General features: G+C 39.2%; 1 long non-coding RNA gene across 1 annotated transcript; it reads right to left on the bottom strand.

The window, feature by feature from the left end:
- Nucleotides 1-5,464: 5,464 nt before the first annotated feature.
- LOC149130766 (uncharacterized) lies at nucleotides 5,465-7,848 on the bottom strand. The gene is made up of 2 exons (XR_016238778.1): nucleotides 6,947-7,848; nucleotides 5,465-6,005 (listed from the first exon to the last, which is right to left on the bottom strand). It is a non-coding gene; the product is annotated as an uncharacterized LOC149130766 (long non-coding RNA).
- Nucleotides 7,849-14,419: the final 6,571 nt, after the last annotated feature.

Raw genomic sequence — 14,419 nt, 5'->3', positions numbered from 1 at the left:
TCACACAGAAAGTGCAGGAGTGGCTGTGTGGTAAGTAGCTTGCTTATCAACCACATGGTTCTGGGTTCAGTCCCACTGCATGGCACCTTGGGCAAGTGTCTTCTATTATAGCCTCAGGCTGACCAAAGCCTTGTGAATGGATTTTGGTAGACAGAAATTGAAAGAAGCCTATCATGTATATATATGTTTGTGTTTGCCCCTCCAACATCGCTTGACAATCGATGCTGGTGTTTTTACGTCCCTGTAACATAGCAGTTTGGCAAAAAAAAAAAGAGACCGATAGAATAAGTACTAGGCTTACAAAGAATAAGTCCTGGGGTCGATTTGCTTGACTAAAGGTGGTGCTCCAGCATGGCCACAGTCAAATGACTGAAACAAGTAAAAGAGAGAGTACATATATATAAATAGCATTTGTACTGACATCACATAAAGAGCACCCATGCTGGTGTCACACCAAAAGCACCAACCACACTCTTTGAAGTTGAGGAAGAAGAAGAATTGATTCCAGGACTAAAGAAATCATGCTGAATTCTTCTTCATTTAAGGGTAAAGGAGTTTGCCACGTTTCAATTCCACTGTAAGGCACCTTGGGCAAATGTCCTTTTTCTACATCCTTCATTTGACCAATATCTTGTATGTGTGTGTACATTTGGATAATCGGAAACTGTTTGGAAGCCTATCTGATGGCTTGAATGCTTGTAACAGTGAGTCATGCTGTTTCCGCGCTTGTGTATACGTTTCTGTGGAATACTCAGCCACATACCCGTTCATTCAATGAGCAGGGTATTTCAGTCGCTCGAATAGTGGGGAAAATTGGGAGAGAAACGAACTTATAATGAAAAAACAAGGGAAGTAACTCCAGAAAATATTTCAAGGGAGGAAACTCTGTATTTGAACTTGTTTTTCCGTCGGAGTGAGAATGATTGATGTCATATTTTTAAAACGATACCCCTTAGCTGTTTTTTGAAGTATAAATCCTGTTGGTTACTAGCGGACACTCATAGCTATTCGATGTTTAAAAACTAGTTTTATAGATACTTCTATTAAAATTCCTATTTTGTTTTATCACAGTCACATTAGATTTGTAATAACACCTCCGCGAGAGAGACCGGATGCATGTTAAAATAGAGAAACATCACTGTTTCTTGCAATAAATACATCTAAAACAAGCATTTGTTTTTGCAAACTCTTAAAATATGACTGCGGGTCCCCAGTTTATCATTTTTTTCTTGTGTGAACCCTCAAGGCTCATAAGGAACCCGGTTGAAAATCACTGATTTAACCCCTCAGCATTCAGATGATTCTGTAATGCTTATTCCGTCACAGCCTATCATAAGTGTCGGTCTTTTTGCTTATCAGGGAAAACTAAAGCTCTGTTGGAATATTTAGGAAGACGTATATCGAAAGTAGTCTTGCGTTGAAAAGGGTTAGAGGATTTACGGAATTTCTGTTCGGAGATGATGCCCTCATGACAGGAAATTCAGTTTAGAAACATGGTCTTCCCTGTTTTGTTGATTAGAAAACAAAGCTGCATAAAGGGGAGATAATTTAAGCATGTATTTCTCACTGTTGATGGAAGGAAGGCAACTCATTTATACAACCGGTTCCTTGGCGAACTGGCATGAGACAGATGCCATCAGCTAGACCAGGGGTTTTCAAACTTTTTGACTTGCGGACCCCTTTATATTTCAGGCTTTACCTTAGGTACCCCCTTATAAACGCTTATGAAATTTATACATAAATATTTGCTTAAAATAACATATTTTTACATTTATTTATTTAACAGTATTTAACAAATAAGTTTATTGTCAATTAAAAGATTTCGATTAAAAAACATATATAAAATCAAATTGCCCATAAAAAGTATTTGCTGTCTACGGACCCCCTGTCTTGTCCTTGCGGACCACAGTTTGAAAACCCCTGAGGTAGACGAATGTCCCTCAATCTATTTTTCACTTGCATGTGTGTGTACTCTGTGTCATGCTGAATCTCCTTGAAAACTACGCGAAGTAGTGTCTGTGGAGTGCTCAGCCGCTTGCACGTTAATTTCACGAGCGAGCTGTTCCGTTGATCGTATCAGCTGGGACCTTCGTCTTCGTAACTGACGGAATGGTCTTCATATATATTTTTTTTTTTTTTTTTTTTTCTCCTTGTCTCCGTATTCTTTCTGTTGAAGAGCGTAGCTCGAAACGTCAAAGACTACATACCTATATCTCTATCTTTTCATCTCCATTGTCATGGAACCTCACCCAAAAAAACAAAAACAATCTTCTTTTAAACAAACCCCCACACCCTCATAAAAAAACCTCATCAGTTTTATATAAATGAACAAGCTGTTTGTACATTCACAAAATTTTATTTGACAAATTCGAGAAAGGAACGAAAGCGCTAATAATAATAATAATGAAGAAGTATAAAGATTTTTTCCCCAAAATTCTGACGACATTTTTCTCAATATGTATGTATATATATATATATATATATATATATATATATATATATATATATATATATATATATATATATATATATATATCGTCAGTATATCATAAAACCGAAAGAGAAGCAGACTCTAAATTATGGAGCAGTCGAATAGTTAGAGAAATATAGTTGTGGCCGGTTCATAGGGATACCCAGAGATCCGGATCCATAAAGCCCTTAGCTTTATTCAGAGCCTAACGAGACGTATGTACGGCTAAGCGCTTCGTGACAGGAAACCCTGGGTGATTCTATGAACCAGCCATAACTCTCTCTATCTCCCTCTCTCTCTCTTACTCTTGATATATATGTATGTGTGTATGTATGTATGTGTGTGTCTGTGTATATATATATGTATGTGTGGGGATATATATATATATATATATATATATATACATGCGGATAAGTGTGCGTGAGTGCATGTATGTATATATGTGTGTGTATGTATGTATATATATATGTATGTATGCATATATATATATAAATGTCTATATATATATAGATAGATACACACACACACATATATACGTATATATGTATGTATATATATATACATATATGTATGTATATATATATATATATGTATATACATATATATATATATATATATATATATATATATATATATACATATACATTATATATATACATATACATTATATATATATATATATATATATATACATATACATTATATATATATATATATATATATATACATATACATTATATATATATATATATATATATATATATATATATATATGTATATATATATATATATATACATATACATTATATATATATATATATATATATATATATATATATACAGGGGTTGGACAAAATAATGGAAACACCTAACATCATGATTTTGAAATATCTATAAAACCGTCAAAAGCTTGTTTATTTTTATGTTTTTTCTTTATTTATTATTAGTGTTGCTTAATACGCTTTGCTAAAATTGCTCTTTCTTTCCACATAACATCAGAAAAAAGTAATTAAAATGATAGATCTATCGGACTTTCAAAGCGGCCAAATCGTTGGTGCTCGTATAGCGTAACGAAAACTGCCGAAAAGGTTGGTGTAACAAGAAGTACTGTCTCGAAAGTACTGACAGCCTTTGAGAAAGAGGGAAAAACCTCCTCATCGAAAGAAAACACCGGAAGAAAACCAAAACTTTCAGATAGGGACCATTGGACTCTTACGCGAATTGTTAGAAAGGATCACAAAAGTACAGCTGCCAAAATTACTGCAGAGCTTAATGACCACCTCGAGAACCCAGTTTCCACAAAAACTGTTTGCCAGGAACTGCACAAAGCCGGATTTCACGTGAGGGCTGCAATCAGAAAACCACTACTTTCAAAAACAAACGTTGCAAAGCCTTTAGAGTGGAGTAAAAACCTACAGAATTGGTCCCTAGAGCAGTGGAAGAATATTATTTGCTCGGACGAGTCATCCTTTACTTTATTTCCGACCACCAGCCGAGTATACGTGTGGAGACAGCCAAAAGAAATATTTGACCCAGACTGCTTTCTTCCAACTGTTAAACATGGAGGAGGATCTGTGATGATCTGGTGGGTTATATCTTGGAAATCTGCCAACCCATTCGTTTCCCTTCACAGCAGAATTAATAGTCAATACTCTTTAAGCATTTTATCTGATCAAAATCATCCTATGGTTGCAGAACTGTTTCCTGAGGGAAATGCAATCTTTCGGGATGATAATGCACCAATTCACACACCTAAAGTTGTTACTGAATGGCACGAGGAACATTCTAGTGAAGTTGAACATCTTATCTGGCCACCACAGGCCCCAGATCTCAATATTATTGAACAATTATGATGCATTTTAGAAAAACAAGTAAGGAGTCGATATCCTCCACCATCATCACTACAAGAACTGGAGACTGTTTTAGATGAAGAATGGACAAAAATTCCTTTGGAAACAATTCAAACTTTGTACGAGTCCATACCTCGTAGAATTCAGGCTGTAATTACTGCCAAAGGTGGTCTTACTCCATATTAAAATAAATTTGTTTGAAATTTTAAGGTATTTCCATTATTTTGTCCAACTCCTGTATACGATGGTCTCTCGCATTGAAGTCGATGCATGAGCATTCAACTTTTGCCGAATGATCTCCACAAATAATTTATTTCCAGAGGTCAAATATTCGTGCCACACATTAGCTCGTACTCTCTTCATCAAATCTACGTTGTCTGAACACACTTGCGCGCGCGCAAATATACCTGTACATATACATACACACACACATACATACATACATATATAAACACACACGTACATACAGACAGACAGGCAGAATAATGTATGTAGGTGTTTTGTGTGTGAATTGTGCAGCGCAGTGTTTAGTGTAGTGCAATATAGTAGAATAGTGTATAGATTGTTGTATATCATAACAATATATAATGCTTTCTTATATATATATATATATATATATATAATATAGGATAAATTCTTTATAAGAATTTATCAAGTAGTCAGCGTGAAAAAAACCTCATAATGAAAAAATAACGAAAAATTTCGTAATGAAAAAATTCATCGTTTCTTCATAGATATATTTAATTATATATAAAGGGCATTAACTGTGTATTAATGCCTCACGCTATCGAGGGACTAAATAAGTAAAAAAAACTACCAATTATATATATATATATATATATATATAAGAAAGCATTATATATTGTTATGATATACACTACAATAATCTATACACCATATATATATATGTGTGTGTGTGTGTGTGTGTATATATATATAATATAGACAAAATGAAAACCGGTTTAATTTCAAAGTAAAAATTTCATTATTGAGCCATCCATTTTATTTCACTAGTTGCCATAGTAACAAAAAAACCCACGTTGCAAGTCGAGAAGAGAACCGGAAACTAAAGATATCTAATAATAATAATAATAATAATAGTAATAATAATTTTTTCTCCTTTAGGCACAAGGCCCGAAATTTTGGGGGAGGGGGGTCGCAGTCGATTAGATCGACCCCAGTATGAATCTGTTACTGGTACTTAATTTATCGACCCCGAAAGGATGAAAGGCAAAGTCGACCTCGGCGGAATTTGAACTCAGAACGTAGCGGCAGACGTTAAGCATTTCGCCCGGTTTGCTAACGATTCTGGCAGCTCGCCGCCTTATAATTATAATAGTGATGATGATGATAATAATAATAATAATAATAATAATAATAATAATAATAATAATAATAATAATAATAATAATAAAAAAACAGTAAAGTGTCGTCGAGTTTCGATTGGTTGACCTTTTCCTTGTCGTGATGATGACGTGGTCAGCGGAGAAAACGTTCGATCATTTTTGTGTCGAACTGGCCCAAACAGCCATAACATAAGCAGAGGTTGTATTTCTTGTTGTTGTTCAGGTCAAATTCATCATGGTTACGGTGGATTTGGCAGTTCCCTCCTTCACAGGAATCCGCAATACATCGCTCATGGCAGCCGGTGTCGGAATCTAGACAGTCGAGTAGGAACTGACAAGCTGGGGGGAGAAGAGAAAGAGAAAAACGTAAGATTTCCTGTAGGTACTTGATATAGAAGTGACGTAACAACCATTCAGGAAGCAGACCAGACGGGGTTGGATTAAGACCCAAAGAGGCCCTAAACGCTTGGACAGCCGCGTAGGAAGTGGCAAGATGGCGAGAAGAAAAAGAGGATGACAAAATTTTCCTATATTTATTCTGTAGCTCGTAACTAACAATACTACTCGATATAGAAGTTAACAATTATTCAAAAGCAAATTGGACGCGGCCGGAGAGCGGTAAGCGCTTGTAGAACTGAGTAGGAACTGGCAAGATGAGGAGAAGAGAAAGACACAAGAATAGTGCTGACAGTGACTCTGAAGTTTCGATCTGTTTAGCTTTCGTCGAACTGTCTGATGAAGGCTAAGCAGGACGAAACTTCAACACTATTTTGTTAAAGCAGTTTTTGTTATAACTCGACATAAAAACAAAATAAAGATAGTGTATTTGTGTGCATACATGCATTCATACATACGTACATAGATACATACACATACAGATATACATATCCATATACATATGCATACACACACACACACACACATATATATATATATACATATATGCAGGGTAAGCCAAAAGTCACGCACCAAGGTTAAATCTCATTTAATTCTACATTTCAATAGCAATAATAATATAATATATATAAATTGTCAAATGTATGTATGTATATATATGATATATATATGTATACATTTGTGTGTGTATATATATATATATATATATATATATATATGTGTGTGTGTATACACACATATTTAAGAATGTATATGTGTGTGTGTGTACACGCACACACACACACGCACACCCACACACTCACACACACACACAGGGAAACTCGCGCAAAAGGAGAAAAGAAGGCAAGATTGAGAAAGAGCATTATCAGTAGAGAGATACTTACAGACACCAGATGGCGCAATCAGCGCTAAGAACAGCAACATGAAAACCAGCCGACCCATAATGTCCATTGGTTTGCTCCTTGTTTCCGGGGAAAACTGCTGTGATTAGATCCTCTGACGGCGAAGTTTACACTTGTGTTTTATTGGTTTGAATCCCAGAAGGAAAAAAAAGAAATCTTGTGTGTTTTCGTCAGGACTTTGTGCCGTGCGGATTCTGTTTCAAATCTGATTCTGTCCGTATCGAACCAGGGTCTATTACTGTGACCCCCACTTTTTTCGTAAGTTCAACACCACTGAAACGCCACTCACTGCCTAGATTCAGAATTACCACTGGAGACACAGACTTCACCACTCGTCTACCACTTTCGCTGGTACCGTTGAACTGTTGGATTTCACAAGGAACACCACTGCACTTCTGGAGACCACTGCTGCCCTGCAACAAAACCACGGTCCTGTTTTACGGTAGAGCTGTCTTGCTACGTATTCTAACTGCACTGCTCACTGCACTTATGCAACAAGTGTGCACAAAGGAACCGGTAGAAAACAACCTCAGGTACGCAACAACACCGCTTTTTCAATACGGGTACGCGACAGGTACTAGTACTCGGTGGGAACACCCCTTGAGCACTGGACCACTAGAATACCCCTAGAACAGCAAAAAGACTATTCTGTAATGCCACTGCAACGCCACTAAAACTCCACTGCAATACAGCTGCCACGCCACTAAAACTCCACTGCAACGCCAGCGAAACGTGGAAGAACACCACTAAGAAGGATACTTGTACAGTTATAGTAGATGCAATTTCTCAGCTGGAATTCGACCGTTCCTTCTCTCTCTCTCTCTCTCTCTCTCTCTCTCGCTGCAACGTTGCACCGTTTCAAAAGAGCAGCAATGACAATGTGCACCAACCAAGTCCCTATGGAAGCGGCAACACCAACAATAAACCTCGATGTCGCGCCGATGTGCAATACAACTGGTAAATGAGAAAAGCAGCTTGCAGTTGTTTTTAAATAAAGTGCAGCGACCGAGACACGCGCGCGTGCGCGCACAAAATACACCACATGGGCGGTCACTCGCAAAGCATGCACAGCCACACACACACACACATGCACACACATACATACACACACACATGCGCACATCTATACAGAGCTGCAGTCAGTCTCCTTCCCATTGATCTGTATATATATTTATATATATATATATATATATATATACACACACACATGTGTGTGTGTGTGTATATGTGTGTGTGTGTATATGTGTGCGTGTGTCTTTGTGTGCGCGCGCATGTATTTATGTACGTATATATATATATATATATATATATATATATATATACATATATACATATACAGATAGACACACGTCATTTATATATGCATATATATATCATATATATATATGCATACATGCATATATACATATATCTATATCGGTCTATCTCTGTGTGTTTGTGTTTGTCTCCCCCTCTATATACCCGTCTGTCCTCTCCTCTCTCCTCCGTGTAACAGTTGGTCTCCACCAGATGTCGATAACGTCTGAGTTCATCACTGATGACAGGTCAGACAACAAAGCATCATCATCACCATCATCATCACCATCAACAACAGCAACAACAGCAATAGCGATGACAGCGCCAACAACAGCTGTGGCAGTTCCAACGGAACTAACACGAGCGAAGAAGGGAGACATCTGCATGGTAACTCGACCTGCTAGAAATAACAATCAAATCTCTTACAAATACCATCGTATTGTTCTAATAAAATGTTCCCATAGGAGTTATGTCTAATTATACATACATGCATATATACATACATACATGTTGGCACTCTGTCGCTTACGACGTCGAGGGTTCCAGTTGATCCGATCAACAGAACAGCCTGCTCGTGAAATTAACGTGCAAGTGGCTGAGCACTCCACAGACACGTGTACCCTTAACGTAGTTCTCGGGAATATTCAGCGTGACACAGTGTGACAAGGCTGACCCCTTTCATTTACAGGCACAACAGAAACAGGGAATAAGAGTGGGAGAAAGTTGTGGTTCCATTCCTAGACTGGTTAGCGCGTTGTGTTCTTGAGCAAAACACTTCACCTCACTTTGCACCAGTCCACTCAGCTGCAGACGAGTCTCCCTGCAACAGACTAGCTTTCTGATCAGGGGAGGGGGGGGATTGGTGACCTGCTTGCCGAGCCAGTGGGGTAGCATCATTCGATAACTGCAAGAATATGAGGAAGCGCATTGTGACCAGCGATGTATAACAAAATCTGATAATCTAGTCGATCACGTAATCATATGGTTTGAATCCCAGAAGGAAAAAAAAGAAATCTTGTGTGTTTTCGTCAGGACTTTGTGCCGTGCGGATTCTGTTTCAAATCTGATTCTGTCCGTATCGAACCAGGGTCTATTACTGTGACCCCCACTTTTTTCGTAAGTTCAACACCACTGAAACGCCACTCACTGCCTAGATTCAGAATTACCACTGGAGACACAGACTTCACCACTCGTCTACCACTTTCGCTGGTACCGTTGAACTGTATGTATATGTGTGTATATGTGTATATATATGGGTGTGTATGTATATATGTACGCATGTGTATGTATGTATATATATATATATATAGAGAGAGAGAGAGAGAGAGAAAGAGATAGGTAGATAGATAGATAGATAGATATTATCCCTTAGTTGGTTGAACTCACAACCTCTAACTTTCTTGGATATATATATATATATATATATATATATATATATATATATATATATATATGAGAGAATTTACGAAAAAAACAACAACAGACGAGGACAGGTGGTGTAAACAGCAAAAGGATGTATTAGTTTAACGCTCGGGAATATAGAAAGTCTTTAACGTTTCGAGCTACGCTGTTCAACAGAAAAAAATAAGGAGAAAAACAAGGAGAAAAATAATTTAAATGTCGTGGTCAGCGACCTATCATGGCGACTGCCGGACATATATATATATGTATAGATGTATGTATGCATGTTTGTATGTATGTATGTATATGTGTGTGTTTGTATGTCGTGGTCGTTATCAATATTATTATTATTATTATTATCCGTGTGAAATGCTTAGCGGTATTTCGTCTACCGTTACGTTCTGAGTTCAAATTCCGCCGAGGTCGATTTTGCCTTTCATCGTTTCGGGCGATGAAATCGACTAGTCCCTCCACCCCGACAAGGATTATTATTATTATTAGTAGTAGTAGTAGTAGTAGTAGTAGTAGTAGTAGCAGTAGCAGTAGTAGTAGTATAGACGTCGCACAGTATACAATATCGTGGGGTTGTTGATTGAAGATATTGTGTCTACTGGGGGGGTTTGTACTGTTTGTCAAGTCACAGCAAGGACCTCAGACAGACAGTACTTTATGCAATATGCGTGCAGTTCCAAGTAACGCCGACTTTTGCAATACATCTAGATTGTAGGATATTTCTAAAGTTTTCAGATGTTTTTTACAGATTGGGTGGTATTGGGTGCTCCGATGACAATAAGGATAACCTTTATGTTCGACTCTCGTAGCTGCCACATCTTAGCAATCTCAATTCTCAGGTCTCCATATTTATCAGCCTTTTCTTTTTCTTTCATGATGATATGTTGATCTCCAGGCACTGCCGCGTCAGTTATTCGGCACTCCTGTTTGTCCCTCCTAAAGGTTATTATATCCGGCCTTCGGTGCTCTAACACCTTGTCTGTCCGGAAGTCAAAGTCCGAGAGGATTTTTGTCTTCCCCTTTTCGTCCATTACCTTTTCCGGTGTATGTTGGTACCAAGCACCCGTAACCTCATATCCACACTTACGGCATAGCAACCAGTGGAGGTTCTGGACTACCTTGTCTTGTCTACGCTCGTACTCTTTCAGCACAAGACTTTCACAAGCACTAACAATGTGAGTCGCGCTATCGACGACCCATTCCCCACACATTCTGTAGTGGTCCGTTGGACTTGTGTGGTATATATTCTTTTTCACTGAGTTGATATTCAATGCCTGGTCCTGGGCCGCGATGATTAGGCTTTCAGTATTCTTTTTTAGGCCACCCTTGTTAAGCCACCTCCATGATGCTTCCTGGTCTTTTAATTTGTTGGCTTCACGGCGGAACTGGTCATGCAATTCCATACGGAGTAAGGTTTCTTCTCTCTCGTTGGCTCTTCTTGTTCAGAATTCCTGAGCACTCTCAAGTCCATTTTTGTTAACTCCTTCAGAACTAGCAGCATACTGTAGCAGGTCTTCTTTGCTGTTTACCAAATATTCTGCAATGTGTTTTCTTTCACTGTTGATGCACTCCCGTACGCTAATCAGCCCACATCCACCTTCACCCCTCTTCATGTAGAGCTTGTGTACATTCGCTTTAGGGTGGGCATTATTATTATTATTATTTCTCTTTGTCACAGGTCTCTGTCGGCGCTCCTGGAGTCCTGCATGCATAGCGAGTTTGCTACCTGCAGCCTACGCTACCATGCTATCCGTTCTTTTCAATTATCTCATACTTTCCTGATTATTCTGGGCATGCCAAGGAGGCAAACCTTTTGTAACAGTTCTACTGGGCACTCTATTCCAATTTCCTTTCTATTCCCCTTGATGCCTTCTGGTATTGTTTCCAGGGACCCAACAATGATTGGCACTATCTTCACCTTCTTCATTTTCCATTATTAATATTATTATTATTATTATTATTATTATTATTATTATTATTATTATTTTTATTATTATTATTATCATTATTATTATTATTATTATTATTATTATCCAAATACTGACTCTCCAGAATTGTTTACTTAGCCGTCCACCCCAAAAGCCATCCACCCTGAAAGCTATTCATTATATTCTTATACACACCGCCACCAGCAATACCACCCCCACTACCAACACCTACTCACCCAATGCACCATATGCACATCCTGCCTGCAGCCTGCACCCCTACCCACCCGTCTCCACCACCCACTTCAGTTGCGTCATCAACCCTCTCCATACCGCCAAACCACAAAATACATTTTAAAACAAAATGGCTTCCAGTTACGCTCGGAAGGAACATTACAGCTGGTTGTTGTAGCTGACGTCACCACCACCACCACCGCCACTATCACCACCACCACCACCGTCATCATTCATCACCACCACCACTACTACTACTACTACCACCACCACCGCCGCCACCACCACCACCATCACCACTACTACTACTACTACTACTACCACCACCACCACCATCATTACCGCCACTACTACTATCACCTCCACGACCACCACCACCACCGCCACCACCACTACTACCAACATCATCATCAACTTCCCCACCACCACCACCGCTACCACACCCACCACTACCACTATCAACACCTCCGACACAGTCACCACCACCACCACCACCACCACCACCACTATCATCACCACTACCACCACTATCATTATCCATCATCATCGTCATCACTCCAACCACCACCGCTACCGCCTCCACCGCCACCACCACCACCGCCACCACTTCCACCACAATATCTACCACTACTATGACCCCTACTCCTACCACTATCCACTTCTCACCACAATGACAACACACCATCCCCACCGTCACCACCACCGCCACCGTCACCACAACATCGACAACAACAACAGCAGCAACAACAACAACAGCAACAACAACAATACCATCGACACCAGATGGCGTGTATCTGTTGCATTAAAGCCTTGATTTCAATTATCTGCATTACTGCACACTGCACTGCCGGACAAAAATATATTGACATGCAGTTGACAGGCCTCGGAGTGGTCAGTGGTCATTTCTGTGGAAATACAAAACGCATGTCCTAAGAATGACCCCCTAAAATGAATTCGGTAGTGAGTCCCTGGTTAGGGAGTCCCAGGGTGTGGATGACTGTGGGACCGCCTCTCAGCCGCTATTGTTCCAAGGCCTAGGAGCACCGTTCAGGGGTAAATTAATAATCTCTGTATATGTCCTGGGCATGACTTTAAACTGCACCCAATAACTGGGCCCTGATTCTGGAGTCACAGGGTCTTGAGGAATGTGTGGCTCACATCTGAGCCACTAGTGTTCTCCAGATTTACTCTGAGCCGCAGTCATGGTCCCAGCTATGGGTTAGTTAGCACGTCTGTATATGTCCTGGCTATGACCTTAAGCTAAATCCAGCAATGGGACCCTAATTCGGGAGTTCTAGGGCGTTGAGGAGTGTGAGAAGGTCACATGTTAGTCACTACTGTTCCCAAGGTTTACTCTAACCCGAAGTCATAGCACCTGACAAGGTACCAGCTACAGATTAATTAGCACTTCTGTATACACCCTGGGCGTGGCTTTAAACTGGATGTGGTAGTGGGACCCTGGATTTCTAGGATTTTGAAGAATATGGGGGTCACCTCTTAGCCACTGTTGTTCCCAATCTACTCTGACCCAGGGTAATAGCATCTAGCAGGATCCCAGCTATGGGTAAATCAGTTTGTCTCTATATGTCCTGGGTATGACTTGAAAATGCACCCAATAATGTCTCCCCGGTTCGGGAGTCCCAGAGTATTGAGGAATGAGGGGTCACCGCTTAGGCCCTATTTTCCCAAGGTCTACTCTGATCTGGGTGGAGGCGCAATGGCCCAGTGGTTAGGGCAGCGAACTCGCGGTCATAGGATCGCGGTTTCGATTCTCAGACCGAGCGTTGTGAGTGTTTATTGAGCGAAAACACCTAAAAGCTCCACGAGGCTCCGGCAGGGGATGGTGACGATCCCTGCTCTACTCTTTCACCACAACTTTCTCTCACTCTTTCTTCCTGTTTCTGTTGTGCCTGTAATTCAAAGGGTCAGCCTTGTCACACTGTGGCAGCTGATGAAGGAAATGTTCTCTATGTGGCCTGTGTGTTTTCTGTGCTCTGTTTATCTTCTGTTTTTTTTTTAATTTCTCCACGTTTTTTTCTGACGTCCTGTACCCAGATATGCATCTATATATACATGTAGATGTAGGTACGTACATACATGTACGTATATATATATATATATATATATATATATATATATATATATATATATATATATATATATATATATATATATATATATATATATATATATACATATATATATATAAATATATACTCACATATTATTTGTATTATATAGATAGATAGATAGATAGATAGATAGATAGATAGATAGATAGAGAGACAGACAGACAGAGATAGATAGATAGATAGATAGATAGATAGATTCAGACAAAAGCAGTGATTAATGTGTTGTGGTTTGCATTAATTCTCTATGATTTGCCAATACATTTTTTGCCTTTCCTCACCAAAAAGCGAATCAGCATTCAGAACCATTCTCAAATTTCCTACTGTTATTATCCCCCAGATTCTGAAATCATTGACTAGAAACGAAGGAGCTAAAAAACAACAACAACAACAACAGTAGCAGTAACAGCAAGAAAAACAACAACAACAACAACGGCGGCGGCGACAGCAGCAGCAGC

This window comes from Octopus bimaculoides, chromosome 28, assembly GCF_046866305.1.
Source record: "Octopus bimaculoides isolate indiv1 chromosome 28, ASM4686630v1, whole genome shotgun sequence".
NCBI lineage: Eukaryota > Metazoa > Mollusca > Cephalopoda > Octopoda > Octopodidae > Octopus > Octopus bimaculoides.
This window is presented reverse-complemented; position numbering and strand designations above follow the sequence as displayed.